We start from the raw sequence: 22,480 nt of genomic DNA on the forward strand, positions 1-22,480 counted from the left end.
ACACAAATTACAAAACATTTCCCACTAGAGGATTAGACTGATATAGCTTGTTATCTTCAAGGGAAGCACAATTCTCTTAATTTTAAGTCTCTACAGAGAAAAACAAAATCACATAAATTAAAGCAAAGGAAATAAATAGATGTTGGTATCATGGACAATGTAGTTTGTGTTTTAGGCACCAGCAGCACATATGCACGCACACACACACACCACACACACACACACACACACACACACACACACACACACACACACACACACACACACACACAAATCATATTAAACTTGCACGAGCAGAAGAAAACTTTGATCTTATAGAAAAAGTCAAGAAGCAACATGCCATGCATATTTAAATGAGACTGTAAAATGAATCAGTGACCTTATGTTTAAGGAAAGAAAACACTGATTACATTTTTAGAAATGTTTATATATATTTATTTCTACTAATTAAAACATCTTAAAGTGGCTATCTATCTCTCCTAAAGTGGAATTATTTAAGGTGTGATAAGGAAAGCCCAAAGCAATATACCTATCATTTTCGGTGAATGTGAGTAATACATTGGACTGACTGGGACATGCAAACATGCATAACAGTAACTGAAGTTACAACCTTTCTTTAATGTATGTATGTATTTATTTATTTAAATTTGCTTACCAGGGTAGAACACCAGTTTCTACGGACTATTTAAAGGTTCAGCCTGACAGCACAAAATGAAATTGTAGCATACAATGTATTAAAAGCTGGGAATAAACATCAAATATTAAGAGCTATAATAAAATTGCAGTGAGACCCAATTACATATATAGAAGAAATATGAGAGGCAATCAGAGAAGAAATACTTGAGTTCAAAGAATAAACGACTTACCATCACTAATACAGGAAGTATAGAGCTTAGAAGCTATAGAGTGCTATGTACTTAATATACAGAACAGAAAGCTATGTACTTAATATACAAAACAGAATGCTATGTACATAATATACAGAACAGAAAGCTATGTACTTAATATACAAAACAGAACAAAGACAAAATGATCAATTTTAACAATTGGCTAAAATTTTGGTGTCATTCAAAGGGGATCCAGTGTCTGTCAGCCTGGGATGACATGCTCGACAAGCCACGTTGCTTCGCTAGGGACGGCTTGCATCTGTCACCACTGGGCTTTCAGATATTGGCAAAGGCTCTTGCCACCCCCATAGTGCCTTTTTTAGGCAAGGTTCAAAAGTCAAACCCACCCCCATAGACAGCACAAGGAACAAGAAACTAAGGGTAATGCTGCTAAACGCCAGAAGTCTTAACCTCAAGATGCATGCACTCGAAGCTCTCCTCAGTATGGAGAACATCGATATCTGTGCAGTGACAGAAACCTGGTTCAAGGCTCCAGAGAGCACCCCAGCACTACCAGGCTATACCTCATATCATGCTTTTCGACCCCAAAACCCGGATCGAACCACAAAAGGAGGGGAGTTTCCATATTTATCAAGGATATCCACACCTCCAGGTTAGTGGCATTGCACGGCATCGGAGACCATCCATGTGCAACTAACAGTGGGCAAGACTGCTTTTCAGTTTATAGCATCCTACAGACCACCCTATCAAAGTCAGGAATCCCATTCAGCTTTCCTGAAAACATTGGAGAACATGAAGATCTCTCCGAACACCATTATATTGGGTGACTTCAACTACCCAAACATTGACTGGGAGCACTACTCAAGCCCCAGCACCTTAGCCCAAAGATTCCTGGAAATTATAAACTCAAATGCTATGGAACAACTAGTCACCACTCCCACAAGAGGGGACAACATACTAGACCTGATCATTACCAACATGGGGACTCTATGCTCCACACCAGAAGTATATCCCTCATTGGTAAGATCAGACCATAAATTAATTTCACTGGATGTCCACATCCCGACCCCACCCCCAGCCCAGAAAACCACAGTGAAAAACTTCTCAAAGCGAACTTCTCACTTCTCAAAACCGGTGGAATCCTTCAAGGCCCCAGGGCCAGTGGAAACTACAGCCCAAACTGCAGAATCCTATATAAATGCATTCTACGGACATCTCCAGGAATGCATGGATCATGCTATCCCAAACAAAACCAAGACCCAATCATCCAAAGGCAGGCGTCCAGTCTGGTGGACCCCTGCCATAAATAAACTGTACAACAGAAGGAGGAAGCTACTACATGATAGAGCAAAATCCCTAATAGGGAAGGCATCTCTGATCAGTACTAGCAAAAAATTACGATCCCTCATAAAATCCTCCAAGGCCATCTTCGAGAGAAAATTGCACAGGACACCAAAGACAATCATAAGGCTTTTTTCAGTTATGTTAGAAACCTGGGATGCAACTCCCAGACTTGTTCTGAGTTGATTCTAAACGACAAAAATACACTGAACCCACAGACATCGCCAATATCCTGGCAGACAGGTTCAATGCAAACTTCTCCACCCCCTCCCCCCAAAAGAGCAAGTATCTATCCCAGCAGAGGGCTGCCTCCCAAACATCTCAGATGCTCAGGTGAAGGCTGCCCTCCCCAAAGCAAAAAACACTGCTTCCATGGGACCAGATGGCATCCCAGGTTGCGTCCTACATGAACTACAAGAGGAACTAATCCCTCAAATAAAACAGCTATACAATCACAGCCTCACTACAGGATATGTGCCCACAGAATGGTGTACAGCAACAGTGGTCCCACTCCACAAAGGTGGAGCCTCTACGGATCCTGGAAACTATTGCCCCATAAGCCTGACTAGCTTAGTCTGCAAGGCTATGGAGAGGATCATCATGGAGCTCATAAACAAAGACATTGGGGACCTACAGACACTAGATCCTACCCAGTTTGGCTTTGTCAAGGGCAGATCCTGCCTTTTGAACCTGGTTGACTTTTTTGAAACAGTCACCAAAGCCATAGATGAAGGGAAGGTAGTCCACACAGCCTATCTGGACCTTGCAAAGGCATTTGACACAATACCCCACTCAGGCATCATAGATAAGCTATCCAGCTTAAATATAAACCCCTATGTCACAAGATGGGTCGCAAACTGGCTCAAAGACAGAACCCACAGAGTGAGAGTTGCTGGAGCCATGTCAGACTTGAAACCGGTCACAAGTGGCATCCCACAGGGTTCTGTCCTGGGTCCACTCTTGTTTGGTATATACTTTTCCGAGGTACAGGCAAATGTGGGAGGACTATGGCTCACCAAGTTTGCAGATGACTGCAAACTGGGCACCATAATCAACTCTCCAGCTGACACAAACATCCTTCAAAAAGGTCTCACAGAGACAGATAACTGGTGCCAGCGCCATGGTTTAAAGCTAAATGCCAAAAAATGTATAGTCATACCCTTTGGCAAAAACAATGTGCCCACAAATTACCACATAGGCGGAACCCCATTAAGTACAGAGAAAGTTATTAGGTACCTGGGGACCCAAGTTGATAGCAATCTCTCCTTTGAAAACCACATTGCCAAAGTGGTTAGAAAGACCTTCTACATAGCCCACCTCATCAGGAAGGGTTTCACATCTAGATCAAGAGAGGTAATCGTGCCCCTTTATTCTTCCCTCATCAGGCCCATCATAGAATACAATGCCCCTTTTGGGATGTACCTTACCCGACACCTGCAGCAATTAGAAAGACCCCAAAAGTATCTCACCAAGAGGATCAAGGGTCTCCAACAGATGCCATATGTTGCTCGGTTAAAAAAACTCCAGCTCTACTTAGTTGCATACCGCCTACTTTGAGGTGATCTATGCCTGACATACAAAGCTATGTCAAATCCAGAATTAATGGGCATGCCCCACCTCAGTAAATCTAAATCCCTTAGAGCCACACACTCGAGGGACTTGAACCTCAGCACAGAAATAAATAGAACTTGCTGGAGGGACAGGTTCATAACCCAGAGGCTCCCTTCGCTCTGGAATAGAATTCCAGTACATGTGAGGCAGAGCACCTCACTGAATCTCTTCAAGAAGAATCTCGATAAGTGGATGGGGGATCGTAGGTTTGTCCCAGGGATTACTCCCGTGTCACTATTAGACAGACGCACAGTAAACTAAACCTTAAAAAGGGCACAGTATACTCAAATCAAGGGGTGGTGTAAACCATACAAAATCGGGTTAGGCTTATAATTGCCTCAGGGCAGATAGCCTAGTATGAAGCTTTGAACCTATGAACCTATGTACATAATATACAGAACAGAGTGCTATACACATAATGGACAGAACAGAGTGCTATGTACATAATATACAGTACAGAGTATTACATACATAATATACAGGCAGAACCCAACTTCTTTAGAGAAGTCACACTCTCACATTCACAGTCTAACCCATTTCCTTTTGCTGGTTCCCAGCCTCTCCAGACTAAGTTAAGTGAATACAAAACAAGATTCCCAAAGAACTGCCAAGATCAGTGACTATTCCAGAAGCAAATAAGTAGCCATATGACTGCCTGTTAAACAGTGTACTCTCTTTTTTTCTAGGAGAAACTTACAAACCCCTTTGCTGTTATTCTTAATAGATTGTAATGGTTAACTTCCTCTGTCATTCTCCAGCTCTACCAGGTTTCTTTTTATCCTTCCTCTAAACTGTCAATCACATATCACACCTCATGCTACAATAACAAGATTAACATTTATTCTTTTCACAAATGCTTTAATTAACTCACCAGAAGAAAACATTAGGCTACATTTAGTCACGTCTGTTCCTTAAATTATTTGTGTTCTCATCCCTCTGAGATCTGTTTTTGGAGTACTTACATCACACATTAATGCTGAAAAACAAAGAAAAATAATACATGTTGTAGATGCTTACAAAATAGGAAAAGCAACAGTGTAGTCAAGGCAGTCTGTATTTCATAATGGAGGCAGTTCTCATCTATGCATTTCACAGTATTAAATGCATTAGCTTATAGATATATGAACAATTTTGCATTATAATACATATATTTAATAAGAATCATCATCTCTCATGAGCATACAATATAAAATAATTAAATTCTAAGCATACTAAGCTACATGGGTTTAAACATTTAACAAGACATACAACAGCCAAGTACTCAGATAATAGCACTTAAGCTCGAACAAACCTTCATCAAATGAAATAATGTTGGTAGGGTTAACCCCTTACCATATGTTCCAGTGACTTTGGAGTTAACTGTATTACATCATTGATAAAAAGAGCTTTGCTCTCCAGGAAAAAGACATGTAAAAAAACTGAGCTAACTACTATTCATTCAGTCTGAGTCATGAAGTGATACAGTGTCATCCATTTATCTGGCATGGTGCTCCAAAGAACAATAAAAGGAATATATGAAACATGCTTGCATGTTTTTTTCTGAATTTTTTAGGTCCTTTGCTATATAATAAAATGTCAGGGAATGACATGCCAGACAGCTGGCATCAGGCTGACATCTGTGGTTATTGCAATCATCTACAGATCCTTTAAGGCCATATAAGGTCTGGGTACAATGATTAATAATAATAATGATGCAATGGAAATGTCTAGTATTGTTAATTCATTTGTTTACTGAGTAAATGGCTAGTCCAAAGGATCATTTTCAACCATAAACTGAATCTATGGCAATATAAAAACATGCATGCATCACATACAAAGCATCACTGTTGGATACTTCATAGTCGAGTATAGGTTACACAACTCCTGTGCAGATAAAACGTTTTTAATACTTTATAATCAAGTGTACTAAAGAGCGATTGCTGCATATTTAATTAATAATAACAATCAATGTTACAATGGTTATGTTTAGTATATGGCAAAAAGAGAATAGCATTTTTAGTAAGTACTTAATATTAAAGAACAGTGTGTATATAGTGCATGCAGTATCTACATAGTTAGTTTAGATTTAATTGTTCTTATAATAAAATCTAAAGATGAGAATTGCAGTAGTAAAAATGTAATATTATGGCATAAAGTAAAAAGTTGTGATTTTATGTTGACATATATGTTAAAAAATGTAATGTTTTACTTTTTCTCAGTTGTAACTTTGAACAATGATAAAAGGACAATATTCTCTCAAAGGGTTTAAGTCGTTCCTCGCTGAACATCTCATAGTGACATATCATGCAATTTTTCATCGATAATGGTTAGTACATTTTCTCAGCATAGACTCTATTCCAAACCTTGAAATGCAACCAATAACTTGATTTGATGTATAAACTGTATATAATGCTTATACCAAACAATACGCAGTACTCTAACTCAAACATCATATCTTATTGTTATACAGTTAAAAACTTAGAATGTACAATTCTAATTCAGTGTGGTTATCATTTTATCTTTAATGTCATTATAATTACCTTCACTACACTGAGGTGGTGCTTGATTAATGGATGTTTTTTGTCTTCAATTTACTTCCCAGTCTTACTCAAACCATATCACGACATGCAAACCAAATGTATAATTCAAACAAGTGTATAACTGAGAGTATCAGTTAAAATATCAGTTTCTTGTCTTGAGAGCCTGGGTCATGGTTAAAAAGGGTCTTTGGACCATCTTATTCATCCAGTTAACAAACAAACAAACAAATAAATAGACATTTTTTACAGATATACAAAAGAGCAGCAGTGAAATGTCATACTTTAAGAATATAAATAAAGAATGTATAGCAGCAATGATCTACATCGTTTCATAGGTACACAGGAGGTTACTAGGTTAATTGCACTAGAGCAACTGCAAACCTAGCCATGGTATACCCAAGTTACTCTAACAGTCCTAGCCATGGTATACCCAAGTTACTCTTACAGTCCAAGCCATGGTATACCCAAGTTACTCTTACAGTCCAAGCCATGGTATACCCAAGTTACTCTTACAGTCCTAGCCACGGTATACCCAAATTACTCTTACAATCCTAGCTGTGGTATATCCACGTTACTCTTACAATCCTAGACGTGGGATACCCATGTTACTCTTACAATCCTAGCCATGGTATACCCAAGTTACTCTTACAGTCCTAGCCATGGTATACCCAAATTACTCCTACAGTCCTAGCCATGGTATACCCAAGTTACTCTTACAGTCCTAGCCATGGTGTACCCAAGTTACTCTTACAATCCTAGCCATGGTGTACCCAAGTTACTCTTACAATCCTAGCCATGGTATACCCAAGTTACTCTTACAATCCTAGCCATGGTATACCCAAGTTACTCTTATAATCCTAGACATGGTATACCCAAGTTACTCTTACAGTCCTAGCCATGGTATACCCAAGTTACTCTTACAGTCCCAGCCATGGTATACCCAAGTTACTCTTACAGTCCTAGCCATGGTACACCCAAATTACTCTTACAATCCTAGCCGTTGTATACCCACATTACTCTTACAATCCTAGACGTGGTATGCCCACATTACTCTTACAATCCTAGCCATGGTATACCCAAGTTACTCTTACAATCCTAGCCATGGTATACCCAAGTTACTCTTACAATCCTAGCCATGGTATACCCAAGTTACTCTTACAATCCTAGCCATGGTATACCCAAGTTACTTTTACAATCCTAGCCATAGTATACCCAAGTTACTCTTACAATCCTAGCCATGGTGTACCCAAGTTACTCTTACAGTCCTAGCCATGGTGTACCCAAGTTACTCTTACAATCCTAGCCATGGTATACCCAAGTTACTCTTACAATCCTAGCCATGGTATACCCAAGTTACTCTTACAATCCTAGCCATGTTATACCTGAGATATCCTACATGACCTTGGTTAGATGGGTGTTATTGGAGCAAATCTAAGGTCAGCATTGACTACCCTGTCCTTGAGGGACATGGGCACCTCTCCAAGGATTAATTTGGAGTCTCCCATCCAATTGTCCAGATTATGCCTGAATATGGTCAGTGAGGAGCTCTGCTTTACGTGAACATTTGCATTTTATTTCATATTTGTTTGCCAAGATCTGTATAAAATCATTGTCGCTGACAAACCAAATAAAACTGACTGAACCCTATCTCGTCTTTCCCTGTCCATCATAGCTCCATGGTAATGTTTCCTTTGTCAGCAATGCATTCTAAGTTCATTTTTCAACTGTTACCAAACTAAAACGTTAACTGTTAAAAATGTGAGGCATTGCATTATACCATCATTTTTATGTTACATTTACTTTGGATTCTTACCTTAAATTATACAACTTTAATTTATTTAAAGTTAAGAGCTAACATACTTACTAGCAGGTTTTCAATATACATAAAACCTAAATGACTTAACACACAGAAATATGTAGTCTTGCAGGATATGTAAAATTGTGTTACACTAGAAAGAAACAGAAAGAAAATGTATTGTTTTCTTCGGGGCCACACCCCACACTCTCAATGAAAATTCTATATCCTCAAATTTAGAATGTTCAGTAAATCAGGGTATTGGGAATATATCCCAATATATCAAGTAGTGCAGGGGACAACCCCACTAAAAAGAATGATGTAGTAATTGCATAGGTTGTTTGTAAATACTATACAATTTTTTGTGTGAGTTAAAGGTTATTGTAGCATTTCAACAATGTGGGTTCTTCTCTGCAGGAAATGTAAAAATTGGACTTCACCAGATATTAGATACTCATTAAAGTTCTGACTGAAACCTATACAAAAAATAAATAAATAAATAATTTGCTAGCATGTGATGAGGAACTAAAAAATTCCCATCTTATTGACTAGAACTGGTTTTCTCCCATTTAGTTGTGTATTGTATGTGTTAAGAATGTTGAACTACATGTTAGGAAGGTTTCTGTCTTACCTCTCATACTGATAAATCTTTTTTTTTTCAAAACAGGTTTATTGTTTTAACATATAAGAGAAATATCATAACAATTTTATACAAGTAATTAAAAATAGGTATTATTATAATATTCAACAAAACAACTAAAGTATTTACAAAGACATCCACTATAATCAGATCAATTAATTAAACTAAAATACCGTGCTATTGAAATTAGAATTTTTTTAACAAATTTTGTAAATTATCCCATACAATATAATAAGATGTTTTTCTAGTTGTTCTTGTCCTAATTGTGTTTATTTCCATATGGCACACTATATTCATAACATTTTTAAATTCATTGAACAAAGGAGGTGTATCTGAAATCCAATTTCTAGTTATTATTTTCCTAGCCACTGCTAGAATAGACCATAACAAGGGAAGCTTAACCTTTTAACACTTTGAGGTACAGGTGTGTTGAATAATATAAGAGATTTAGAAATAATGAAATTATCTGTAAAAGAGCCTGCAAAAATTCATTAATTGACTTCCAGTATTCTTTCAATTTTATACAGTCATAAAACATATGAGCCCAGTCAGCATTAATTTCTACATTACATCTCTTACATAAATTATCTTTATTATTTATTTTATTCATCATCAAAGGTGTATAAAAAGATCTATGTAAAAATTTCCATGTATAAAGTCTCCAGACAATGGAAGATGTAGTTCTATAAGCAGATTCCAATATATATTGTTTATCTTGTTGATTTGGTGGGTCCCCATTAATAGAAGTGAAATAATTCCAGTATGAATCTACACTGTAAAAAGTTTCTTGTCTGATAATTTTATGTATGTATGAAAGTTTACCTTTATCAGAAACTTTATGTTGTAAATTTAATATCAAGTAATCAATCAGTGTTGGAATGGATTCTTTAACTGTTATAGACATTAGATCTATTTTATTAATGAGATGTTGTCTAAAGGTCTGAACCTCTAACCAGCAAGTTTCTCTTAGATCAAATTCTTGTTTTAAGAAATCTAGATTTTTAACTTTATTATCAGATATCAACTGATACCAGTACTTTAGATCATTATCTATAGCTAAATGAGTTCCTTCAGAAGTAGATGACAAAAGCATACCCTGAGTATACATTATAGGGAATATAATAAAATTCCATTCCCTATACTTAGGGTGCATGTATATAAAGTTACGATAGCTAATAATAATGTTTAATGGGTAACAAACAATATGTTTAGGTGTAATAGGTGAAGTACAAAATTCCTTTAGTAACCATAACATGGAGTTATTTACAATCATATTTTTATGTGTTAAGGAGATTTTCATGAAGTGCATACTAATTAGCTCCCAATAATCTTTCCATTTTGCAACATATGACTGATCTATTAATAAAGTAATAACTTTTACAATAGAAGAGATCGTATATAAATTAAAGTCTGGAAAAGAAATACCCCCTTGAGACCAGCAATTAGTATGTTTCTTTAATGCAATCCTAGGTCTATTAGGTGCCCATAAGAAATTTAACATTAGTGTATTCAATTTCTTGATAATTATTTTTGTAGGTGAAAGTATTATTGATTGTATTAAGTATAAAATCTTGGGGAATATTATCATTTTAATAATTGTAAGTCTCTCCTCCATAGTAAAAAACATATTATTCCAGGTATTAAAAAGGTTTTGTATATTAAGAAAACAGGTATTATAATTATTATATATAATAGATTTAATATCTTTAGATAGTATTATACCTAAATAAGTTATCTGACCTGAATTGGGTACATATTTAGTAAAATCACTAATGAGAATATTTTTTCGTGTATATATAGGTAGTATTTTAGTTTTTTTTTCATTGAATATTAAACCAGAAATACTTTTAAAATTCATCATTTTATCAAATAGAGACTGCATAGAAGAATTAGATCCTGCTGATGTAATTAGAACATCATCTGCAAAAAGTTGAATTTTGGATGTTATATTTTCATCTATTTCAAAACCCTCTATGTCAGTACTGTTTCTGATCAAATTAGCCCAAGGCTCCATTACTAAAGTGAATAATAGTGGAGAAAGTGGACATCCTTGTTTTGTACCTTCAAAATGGGTATTTTTGTGAAACATATGTTCCTACCTTAATATAAGCCAAAGTTCCTTTGTATAAATGCTCAATTAGATTTACAAATGCATCTGAGAAGTTTGTGCACTTCAGTAAGGTAAACAGATAGTCCCAACTTACTGAATCAAATGCTGAACTTATATCAAGGCTAATAAGTGTTAAATCTTTCTTTTTCCTATTTGCAAAATCAATTAATGTTAAAGTTCTTCTTATATTATCAAAAGTATTTCTATTTACAATGAAGCCTGTCTGATCTATATCTATAATGCCGGAGATGATTGTCTTCAATCTATCAGCAAAAATACTCATAAACATTTTATAATCAACATTAAGTAATGAGATGGGCCAATATGAAGTACATCTAGTTGGATCTTTATTAGGTTTTAAAATTGGCGAAATAAATGTATATTGCCAAGATGGGGGAGTTATTAACTCAGTTTGGGCCAAAATAAAAACCTTATGTATTAATGAATATGTACTTTTAGAAAGGATTTTATATATCTCTGGTATAATACCATCATTACCCGGTGCTTTGTTTGATTTAAGCTTATTTATTTGTGTAATAACTTCTGTATATGAAATACTCTTGTCCAATAGTTTAATCTGTTGTTCATTAAGCTTTTTATTCATGTTTGCGGTTATAAACTCCTTTATTTTATCTTTAGGTTCTATGTTAATGTTATTATGGTTAATTTTGTGAAAGTGATTTCTAAATTCATCTAGTATTTCTGGTATACTAGAAACATTCTTCTTTTTCTTTAGAGAAAAGATTTCTTTGATATGGTTTTGTTTATTCAACCTTTTTGTTTTATTTTTAAGTCTATGTAAGTATTTGGGGCTTATTGAATAAGACAAAAACTTGTATTTCTCTAAAGCTATTTTAACTTTATGAGTTAAAATTTCTTTGTATTTCTCATTTAGTTTGTTTATTTCTTCACTAACTTTCTTGTCCATAATATTTTCTTTATTATTATGTTTATAAGAGTCTAATTTACTTTGAATATCTAACAATTCCTTATCCCAAGATTTCCTTTTATTATTATACCATCTGATACTTTGTCCATATAGATATGATTTTAAGGCATCCCAAACATAAACAATGGAGACTTCAGGAGTATTATTTATGTCTAAAAATGTTTTACTTCTGAAAGTATATATTCTTTATAGTCTTTTAGTTGAGTTAAGTATGCTGGTATCCTTTTGATCTGAACATTATGAGTATTTTTATCATGAATTCAAAAACAATTGAATTATGATCAGATCTAGGACATGAAATGATTTTGGAATTAATTAAATCTGTTACCATCTGGTTAGAAATAAAGACCCTATCTATTTTTGAATAAGTTTTGTATCTGTTAGAAAAAAGGTGTATGGTAATGATTTTGAATCTATCTGATTATTAATATCATTCAAATGATAAGAATTAGCAAAATCATTTAAATGTTTTGCATTAGATGTAATTCTTCTTTTCCTATAGTGGTAGTATCACTTTCATGTAGTATACAATTAAAGTCACCAGCTAAAATAATATCTCCTATAGAGAATGATATGATCTTATCAAGATGATGTTTCACTGTATTAATACCAATTCCAGGTATCCAATATACATTAATTAAAGTGTAAGTCTTCCCATTAATTTGTATTGTAACCATACAAAACATTCCTTTGTCATCCTGATAAGACTTAATGGTTTTAGGAATGGGCATTCTTTTATTCCATAAAATAGCCACTCCTCTTTTTTTCTGAGTGTGCTCTGAACCAACCAATACTGTATATTTGTTTGTGGCTAGTTTATCAATATCTTTTTTCAAGAAATGGGTTTCTTGCAGGAAGACTAAGTTGGCCTTATGGAAATTAATGTATCGTATTAGACTTGCCCTTTTACACGGATTACTCAATCCATTAATGTTTAAAGAAATTCCTTTTAAAGATGTCATTTGGCATTTTTAAAACTTAAGAATCTTATGATCAAAATAACAAATAACAAGATAAGTAATGTTACATCTCCTCCTTTAGGTGTACCTTTAAATATAGCTGTATTTATTGAATCTCTTATGGGATTTTGTATAGGATTCAATTTTGTTTGTAGTGACAATGAGTGTACAAAATATATTGTGGATGTCAAAACTATATACAAATAACAATGAACAAGTGAAAATAATGTAAGGATTAAACCTTGCATCCAGCCTGGAGTTATAAACTCCAACTTAGAGTAGTATTTACCACTCAAGTTAACCCACTACCCTAAGCAGCAGTACCTCAGCTAACACCTTATCAATTTAATACTAGTTATATTTAACTGAGGTTAACAGTTTTCAATTCAATTATCTAGCAAGACAAGACTACACATTTGGTAAAACAGCATCATATAAACTAAAATAAACTTTTTTAAAAACTGTTCATACTACTATATACATCTATGTAATATAAAACACTTGTATTCAAATAGCATTCAAATAATCTTGATGTTAGAAATCAAGAGGAGAGAAAAATAAGTTCTAACATTCATTTAAATCAAAAACTTTGGCTAATATGATTCAGACATTACATATATTAAGATGCATCTATTTTCTGTCATGTAAATGCAATCAACAGCTTCCAAAAAAAAACTTGAATTGCTTGTATATGAGCATTTACTCAAACTCATTATTATCAATAGAATAAAATATTGTATTCATAGAAATTGTTATAAATCATACTGCATAGTTATGCAGATTCTCAGAAACACTTGCATTACTGTAAAAAAAAAAAAAAAAAAAAAAAAATGAAGCCATCACACACACACACATATATACATATATATATATATATATATATATATATATATATATATATATATATATATATATATACATATACACATACATACACACACACACACACACACACACACACATATATATATATATATATATATACACATACACACACACACATACACACACACACACACACACACATATATATATATATATATATATATACACACACACACATATATATACATATATATATATATACATACACACACACACACACACATACATATATATATATATATATATATATATATATATATATATATATATATATATATACACATACACACACACACACACACACACACACACACACACACACACATATATATATATATATATATATATATATATATATATATATATATGATCTCATTGAGTTGTGTCCTTGCTGAGCACTAACCTACTTGCTGTCCCTACAATAAATCTGTCTGCTTTATACAAAATAATGCACAGCAAACACATTTTAGTAACCAGATTTTACAACCATGCTATACTACTGCTTTAAAATATATCACATGACAATTTCTTCCAGAATAGAGTTATAAAATTATTTATGCTTGTCAATCAGATGAATTAAATGAGTTAAATTAATGTATATGTTTGGAACATAAGTTTTTAACACAGATTATTATGCTGTTGTTAAGTAGATTTTCAAATCACTTGAATAAATGTTTCATTTTCTATGCCTTCTAAAATAAGACATTTACTTACTACAAGAAACTGCATTATTTAAACTCATTATAACTGACATATTTTATGAATTATAACATAGATATTTAAGTAATTATATAAAATAACTCACATTTAGATGTTAAAGAGTTAATTTTCCTTCACATAGTCGCATTTGCATCATTTCTATTTCCTGGTAGAGTGTTCTTCCTGAATCTGTGATGTGTCAGTGTGATATCTAGGTCAAAGGTTAGACTAACTGCTTTCAGCTTCTCTGTGAGAATTCTGAGAGTTGAAGCTTTTGAAGTAGCTCATGGACACTGTGCATGAGACAGCCCACATCCCAGATTGTCTCCCTTAACATTTCATAGATTCATAGATTCATAGATTCATAGATTCATAGATTAGTACTAAGCTAACTGCCCTTGCGAGCCATTTTAAGCCTAGCCAATTATCCCTTGTGAGATTCAAACCCTGCACCTTGTGTTTGTAAGGCAAACACCTTAACCATTAGGCCACCCTCCCAACCCCCAATTTTGGCGGGAAACTTATTAAAAACTAGTGACAAACATTCATTTAGCAGTGTAAATGCATCTAAACATGACAAAACCTTCACAATGTATTTTACAGGTTATTACAGCCTCTATGTAAGTGAAATTAAGCCCAAAATTATTAATAAGTAATAAAACTTAATATTTTTGTCCCAACTCAATTTTTATGCAAATCTTATTATTTACTGTGTCTATATGATCAAAAGCATTTCTGTATATTAATAAAGAAAAGAAAAAGAGAGTAGAAAATAAAAGGGTGTAAGGCAGAAATAAAAAAAATGTAAGAGAAAGCTATAAGAAGTATATACAATGGAATATTACTTACTGTTTATATTAATAGAGTTAAAAATAAAACATATTATTTACTATTATTTAGTTCTAATTATTATTAGTTAAAGCATGACAGATTATTTACAAACAAGCATAAGCAGTATAATCAAGAAAGTATAATTAGGAATAGCATTTGAAGAACATATAAACTTTTACAAGGAATAAATATGTTATTATTCTATTAATCATATTTTCATTACTCTTCTCTCCCTGCCCTCCCCCACCCTTTACCCACTACATAATCTAAATAGAATGTCATTGTTTAAACAAAGAAAAGAAGAAAAGGAGAAGAAAAAAAAGATAAAGAAAAAAATGTATCAAATTACTGACCTTACTTTTTTTCAGAAAGAGAAACAAATTGAATCATAGCTTGCCATTAAATCTTCAGATATTTTGACTGGTTATGAAACAAAACATTTCTTTGCACACAGAGAATAACTTTGATTAAATCTTTTTCAGAATATCTGTGGCTTTCTGGAAATGCAGGAACTATATTTAAAAAGATTAATAATGAAATAAAATGATGAGAGAAAAAAAAACATAGAACAAATCATTTGTTTTTTAGTCTCTTCTTCTTCTCTGAAGTCTTCCACGAAGTTTCAGTTGCCAGTCTCTTTAATGAAGGACTAGCCCATTCCATTTCCTCTATTTTATCCAAAATCTTATTTTTTTTGATAAACAGTAAAGCAGAGTCTAAGTCATCGAAAATTTTAGGACCATCAGGAAGGAAGATTTTAAGCTTGGCAGGAAACAGAAGGTATGTTTTAAACTGTGCTTTTTTAAGCTCCCTTATTAGTGGCAGAAAAACTTTTCTTTTAGCTATTACCATGGAAGAATAGTCATTGTCAAAACGCACAGTTGTCTCATTAATCTTAACAGGAGCTTTAGCCCAAGCAGATTTAAGAACCATCTCTTTATCAAAAGATGATAGAAATCTAACTATAACTGATCTAGGATATTTTTGTTAGAGTTAGTATTAGCTATAGATCTATGTGCTCTTCGATACCAAAGAGAATGCTTCTGGTAAGTCTAAAGTTTTAGGAGCCATGTTGTTAAAAAGAAGTAATATTGTTACCTTCAATATTTTCTGGCAGTCCAAAAATCCTAATGTTATTAGCCTAGATCTATTTTCCAGGTCATCCAGCTTTGTTTGTAAATGTGTATTTTGTTTCAGCAGAAACTCAATGTTGATTTCCTCTTCTTGGATTCTATTTTCCATGTCATTCACAGCTTCTTCTATGCCTGTCATCTGGATCTTCTGTTGTTGCAGGTCTATATGTAACAAGTCTATTTGTTTTGTAGTTTTTTCTATGAAGGTGTCTATTTTAGAATCCATTTTATCCATCTTAGCAGTAAGTTGCTGGATTATAATTATCAGAGACTGAAGTTCTTTCTTGATGCTGGAGTCTTGAGAATTTGTCTTACTGGAACTCATTTCAGACTGATAAACTGACAGGAAAATTTCCAAAGTGATTTCTGACAGGAATATTGTTAAGATTTCCTTTCTTTTTTAGATATAGTTCAAGAACTATATAAAACAAACATATTTAGAAAGAAAATTACTTCAAAAATTAATTTTTTAAGTAATTAATTCCTGTCAGTGTAATGAAATTGGTGGAGCTGAAGAAATCTGCTGCTATCCTGTGTTCATCCTTGGCCACGCCTCTCATACTGATAAATCTTGAAGTTAGTATATCTATTAGTCATGTGGGTCTGGGGATGCAGAGGGTAAACTCCTACAAAATATTATTTTTTGCTTTTCCATTTGTCTCTCATTGAATGCTGTAGATGAAGAGCTATGACTGATGAATTGGAACTTGTCTATCGTTTTTTTTTTATCAGTTATTAGCTATGAATTCAAAAAGACAAGCAAAACTAAATAATTTACAACTGTGTGTAAATGTTTACAAAGCAGACTATCTGACAATAGCAACAGAACTTGAATGTTCAGTTTGAAAGGCAAGTATAAGAAATAAACGTGTCAAAGACTAATGATATTTGTTTTTTTTAATTTGAAGTAAATGAGTTAAGTAAACTAAATTATGTATCATCATCAATTACAAAGTCCAAAAACATAAACATACCACATTTGAGGAGCAAGGCATTCATTAAAATATGTAAAAAAAAAAAAAAAAAAAAAAAAAAAAAAATCATCACTGGACCATATATCAACAGCTTCTGTGTTCTCAGAATAAGGTGAAGTGTCTTAAGTCTAAAACTACATTACAGAGAAAATATTAGTAAGGATAAAAAAGCAATAATAATATGAGGAAAACAGCAGGCGTTACGCAGGACAATAAAAAAGGATTCTGCAATTATCTGAATCCTCATCTGAAGGATAACTTGTTTAGGATAATGTTGTAGCACTATTGTTGTGCTAGTTATGTCAACAAAATCATGTCAGAGTTGTTTAGAGACTACTTCTTTAAAGACAGCAGTAACTAATTGCGTCTATAACAGAGTTTTACAGTCGGCATATTTATCCAGTTTCACTGAGGACAATATAATGAGTGTTTTCACTAAAATCAAATGCAAGAAAGCATCTCATGTTTAACTTATCTTTTGCAACAGTGTTTGAACACAAGATATAAGCCTTATACTGTGACAGTACCAGTTCATACAAGTAAGGATTCTGCAACTGTTAGTAACTATAGGCCAAAACTCTTAATGAGCAGTACCGGAAAACACTTTAAACACTTTCAGAAAATGATACTAAATATTATTTGTAACAGCATTTGTTAGATTTGGATTTGACGAAAGACACCTATAACTTTGGATGCTCATATTATATGAATTTACTGCATTTGTGTAATAACATTATTTAATTGTTGGATAACAGTCTGTCAGTGGATGTCATTTAACCCGACCTTGACAAGGCACGTGATTCAGTTCCCCATATACCATTTATTCAAAAGTTGACTATAAAAGGAATGAATACTTATATCAATGTTTTGTTATGGAGCCTTTTAAAATCATTATTCATCTATGTCAAAATCGTACTAGGCTTAATAAGCTTGGTAATGACACTAAGATAGGCACAATGCAAAAATGCATCACCTGTACATCCCCAAACACAAAAAAGCAATATGAAAAAACAAAGAACTTAGCATATTTCATACTGTGATATACTTTTACTAGGTATGAATGTAACATTTTACAAAAGAATGTGAATCTTGGAAAATGTTAACTTTGTACCTAAATAAATCACTTAACAGTATGTTATGTGACTTATTAAGTTAGAGATAATTGTGATGTCTTTTGGGTGATCACAATTGTTTTAAGCAAAATGTGGATTCATCATATTCTCATATACACAATATGCATTACTGAAAACAAAACAATGTAATTGTAAAAAGTACATATTTTGGTGAGAACAAACATAAATACCTATAATTTGATGTAGAAAGCAAGGTGAGCCAGTGCCAATAAGGAGATGAAGCAGACTCAGAACCCAAATTTGTAAGTACTGACCAACTCAAAAAAGCCACAATACAAACTCCAATGCGAACACTGCTTTATTGACCCAGGTTTCGTCCTTCCGAACTTCTTCAGAATACAAACTGTCTTCACATCTCATTCATTTTATACATCACCAATTATTCAATAATCACTCAATTAATAGCCTAATTTCCCGCCAAAAATTATTAAAAAGGAAATGGCATTTTATAAAAAATTCATACTATTTAAATACAACCAAATTCATTCAATATTAACACTCATACATATATATATTCTAAAGTATTATACTAAATATTCTTAAAAACTACTAATTATTAAGTACCTAAACAATCTATTTAGTTAAACTATGTGATACTTATTTGTGTATATACATATATGAAAAAACTGATTTGATGAATAATGTATCCAAACTGTATTGTATAATATCTGCCTATACTTATGTTTAATACTTAACTAAGAGCTATATTGTGCCAAAATATCCCTTATAAGTATACAGTATGTAACAAAATATCTACATAATAAAATGAACATGTAAATGTGCAATTAATATGTATATATAAAAAAACACAACCAGTATACCCTATATTATAGTATTGAGATATATAATATACATATTTGATTTAAATACAGTTGATGTTTATATGTTTGTAGTATGCAAATGAATATTTATTAAATTGATTATACTAACCTATTATAATATAAGTTATCCTGAACTATTAGTGTTCATGATTATGTATGTATATAAACTATGTATAATCAACTTTATAACTTAAATGATAATAATTGTGATATAATGTTTTGTATAATACCATACATCATTTGTTGTATATTCTATTCAATTTTAATAATGGCATTATGGTCATATATTCATTTATACCAGGAGGTATACATGAATTGAGCTGAATCTGCCATTTTAGTTCTTCCATATCTAAATGATACATGGTTATTCTTCCTTGTGGATCCTGTTTAATTTGATTGACCACCATAAATTTGAATTTATGATTGTTATTGTCTATAATATGTCTTGCTAGAGCATTACTATTTTTATGATGCTGAATATCTAATAAATGTTCTTTAATTCGTTCTCTAAATTTTCTTTTTGTTTTTCCCACGTAAAAGGCTTTACATTGTTGACACAATGCTATGTATACCACGTTGGTTGTAAAACAATTATAATGTCCATGTATCCTGATATTACATTCATTAACTCTGACATTGGTGCCTGTCTCATAAATATGACTACATGTGCTACATGTCCCACATCTATAATTCCCTTCTTTTGCTCTTTTATATATCTCGATTTTTCTTTTATTTTCTAATATATTTTTAAAAGAAGGACTCTTCTTATATACAAATTTTATTGGTCCATCAAATATTTGTCTTCCTATTTTGTCATTTATAAAGAATCCCCAATTTCTCCTAATGATATGTTCTATATCTTTAGAACTATCATCAAATTTAATAATATATAATGGAATGTTGTTATAACCATCTTTATCCAATATATCTTCATTATCAAGTGATATTTTATTTAACGAACCTGTTTTTAATATTGCCATATAAGTTCCATTTTTTCTTTTATTTATTACTTCATTAAATATTTTGACACAGAATTGTTCAGGGTATCCCCTGTTCATAAACAATTGCATAATGTATTTCATTTCTTCGATGAAATCTACTTCTTCACTTACCATTCTGGCAGCCCTGACCATCTGCCCTTTAACTATGGCTTTTTTCTGATGGCCAGGGTGCCAGCTGTCGTAATGCAAGTACGCATTTGAAAAAGTAGGTTTCCTATGTATTTGTGTTTTTAAATTGTTTGTTTCTTTGTTATATGTTATATCTACATCCAAATAGTTAATTTTATATTCTTGGACATTATAAGTGAATTTCAAAAATTTTACTGTGGTATTAATATATTCTAGAAATTTTTCCAATGTATTTAGATCTTTATTATTATCTTTATCCCATATGATAAATATGTCATCCAAATATCTGGTATACATAATAAGGTGGTCCCGAAACTCTGTTGTGAATAGATAGTTGTGTTCCCAATAACTCATGATGAGGTTTGCATACATGGGGGCACAAGGTGCCCCCATGGCTACTCCACTTATTTGTTGGAAATAACTACCTTCAAAAAAGATATAATTATTATTAAGTACTATTTCCATAAGATTTATTAATGTGTTAATTTGATCTTGTTCATAAAGATTCGTCCCATATAATTGTTCTTCAAGCCATAAAAGACCTACATCATGAGGAATTGTGGTGAATAAGTTAACAACATCTATTGTTATAAAAACATATTCTCTCTTCATACAGATCTTATTAAGTCTACTCAAAAAATCCCATGAATCTTTGGTTATGTAACTGAAACATTTCATACTTTCCTTAAAAAAATGATCCAAATACATGCTTATATTGCATGTTACACTTCTCTGTCCATCTACTATGGGTCTAAATTCAAGATTATTAAGGCCTTTATGTATTTTTGGTATTCCGAAGATACCACTGATAACGGGATGTTCATTTCTTAAAAATTCATATTCTTTTTCAGTGATACCCCCTTGATATAGCATATCTTCTAACATGTTATCTATTCTTTTGTAAGCTATATGCACTTGATTTCTACTGATTTCTAAATACGTCTTACTCATTAACATGTTAATCATATATAAACTGTAATCGGTGTAGTCCATAATGACTATACCATTACCTTTATCAGGCCTCATAATTCTGAAGTTTGGATCATTTTTTATGTCATTAAGTAGTTGTTGTTCAATTGTTGTCATATTGACATGTTTATTATGTATATATTTTTTATAATATGTTCTCATATCATATTCACTTCTCCTTTCAAAGTACATAATTTCATCATTCATGGGTGGATTGAATAGGCTTGGTTTCGTGAACATTCCATCTACCCGATTGTGACATTCAATACTGTTGTTGAAATATGCTTTTAAATTCAATTTCCTTGCAAATAGCTTTAAGTCTAATATAGATTCTACCATATTGCCTTTAATACATGGGACATAACTAAGTCCTTTTGAGAATAAATCAGCATGTTCTACTGTTATATGCTTGGAAGAATAATTATATATTTTATAATCTTGCTTTGTATTCATGATAATTTGTGGGTTACTTAAGAAATGCTCATGGTTATTTGCTATTAAATCTATATTCAAATTTGCTTCTACATTTGCTTCTTGTAGTTGCATACTGTCATCATTCCCAGTGATATAGTTATCTGGATTATAATCTATATAAAAATTGACTAAATGATTATGATCACTGGGATGTACTGTTGTATGCTCTGTACTAAATGTATTACTTTCTATATGTATACCATCACTGATCCCATCCTCTTTATACTCATACGTGCTTAATTCTAATAACACTTTATCATGCTCATGATTATCTGTATCTTGAGACAATTGAATATATGAACAACTGTTATTATCATACTTATGCATACTGTTGTTATCATGTATCACATTTGTAATAGGTACATAATCGTCTGGAGAAATTATTGGTACAATGTAATTGTCAGTATTACAAGTAGGCATGATGTAAAAGTCTGTGTTGGACTTACTCACAATATGGAATTGATGTTCCGAACTGTCCAAGGGAAAAATTACTTGAAGTCCAACAGGAAGTACCATTGATGTCTGTGCTGCGGTTATACCACCATTGATGTCAATTACAGTCTCCGTTTTTTGCCCGCTGTAAGTCCCAAAAAAGCTTGTTTAGGTCTAGTGCCTGTTGTATGAAATTCTTGCTGGTTATTCACTTCTTGTTGATTCTT

The 22,480-nt window shown here is 32.6% G+C and overlaps 1 protein-coding gene across 6 annotated transcripts in view; it reads right to left on the reverse strand.

Annotated features, from left to right (window-relative positions):
- The window catches only part of CSGALNACT1 (chondroitin sulfate N-acetylgalactosaminyltransferase 1), a 981,568-nt gene that overhangs the window by 578,205 nt on the left and 380,883 nt on the right, over positions 1 to 22,480 (reverse strand). For all 6 annotated transcript variants that reach the window (XM_044059411.1, XM_044059415.1, XM_044059413.1 and 3 more), the window contains one exon: positions 4,672 to 4,776. The gene's annotated coding sequence lies outside the window, so the exon portion shown is untranslated. The remainder of the gene's footprint in view (positions 1 to 4,671; positions 4,777 to 22,480) is intronic.

The sequence above is a fragment of the Protopterus annectens genome, chromosome 17.part0 (genome assembly GCF_019279795.1).
Source record: "Protopterus annectens isolate FY-2018-M chromosome 17.part0, PAN1.0, whole genome shotgun sequence".
Taxonomy (NCBI): domain Eukaryota; kingdom Metazoa; phylum Chordata; order Ceratodontiformes; family Protopteridae; genus Protopterus; species Protopterus annectens.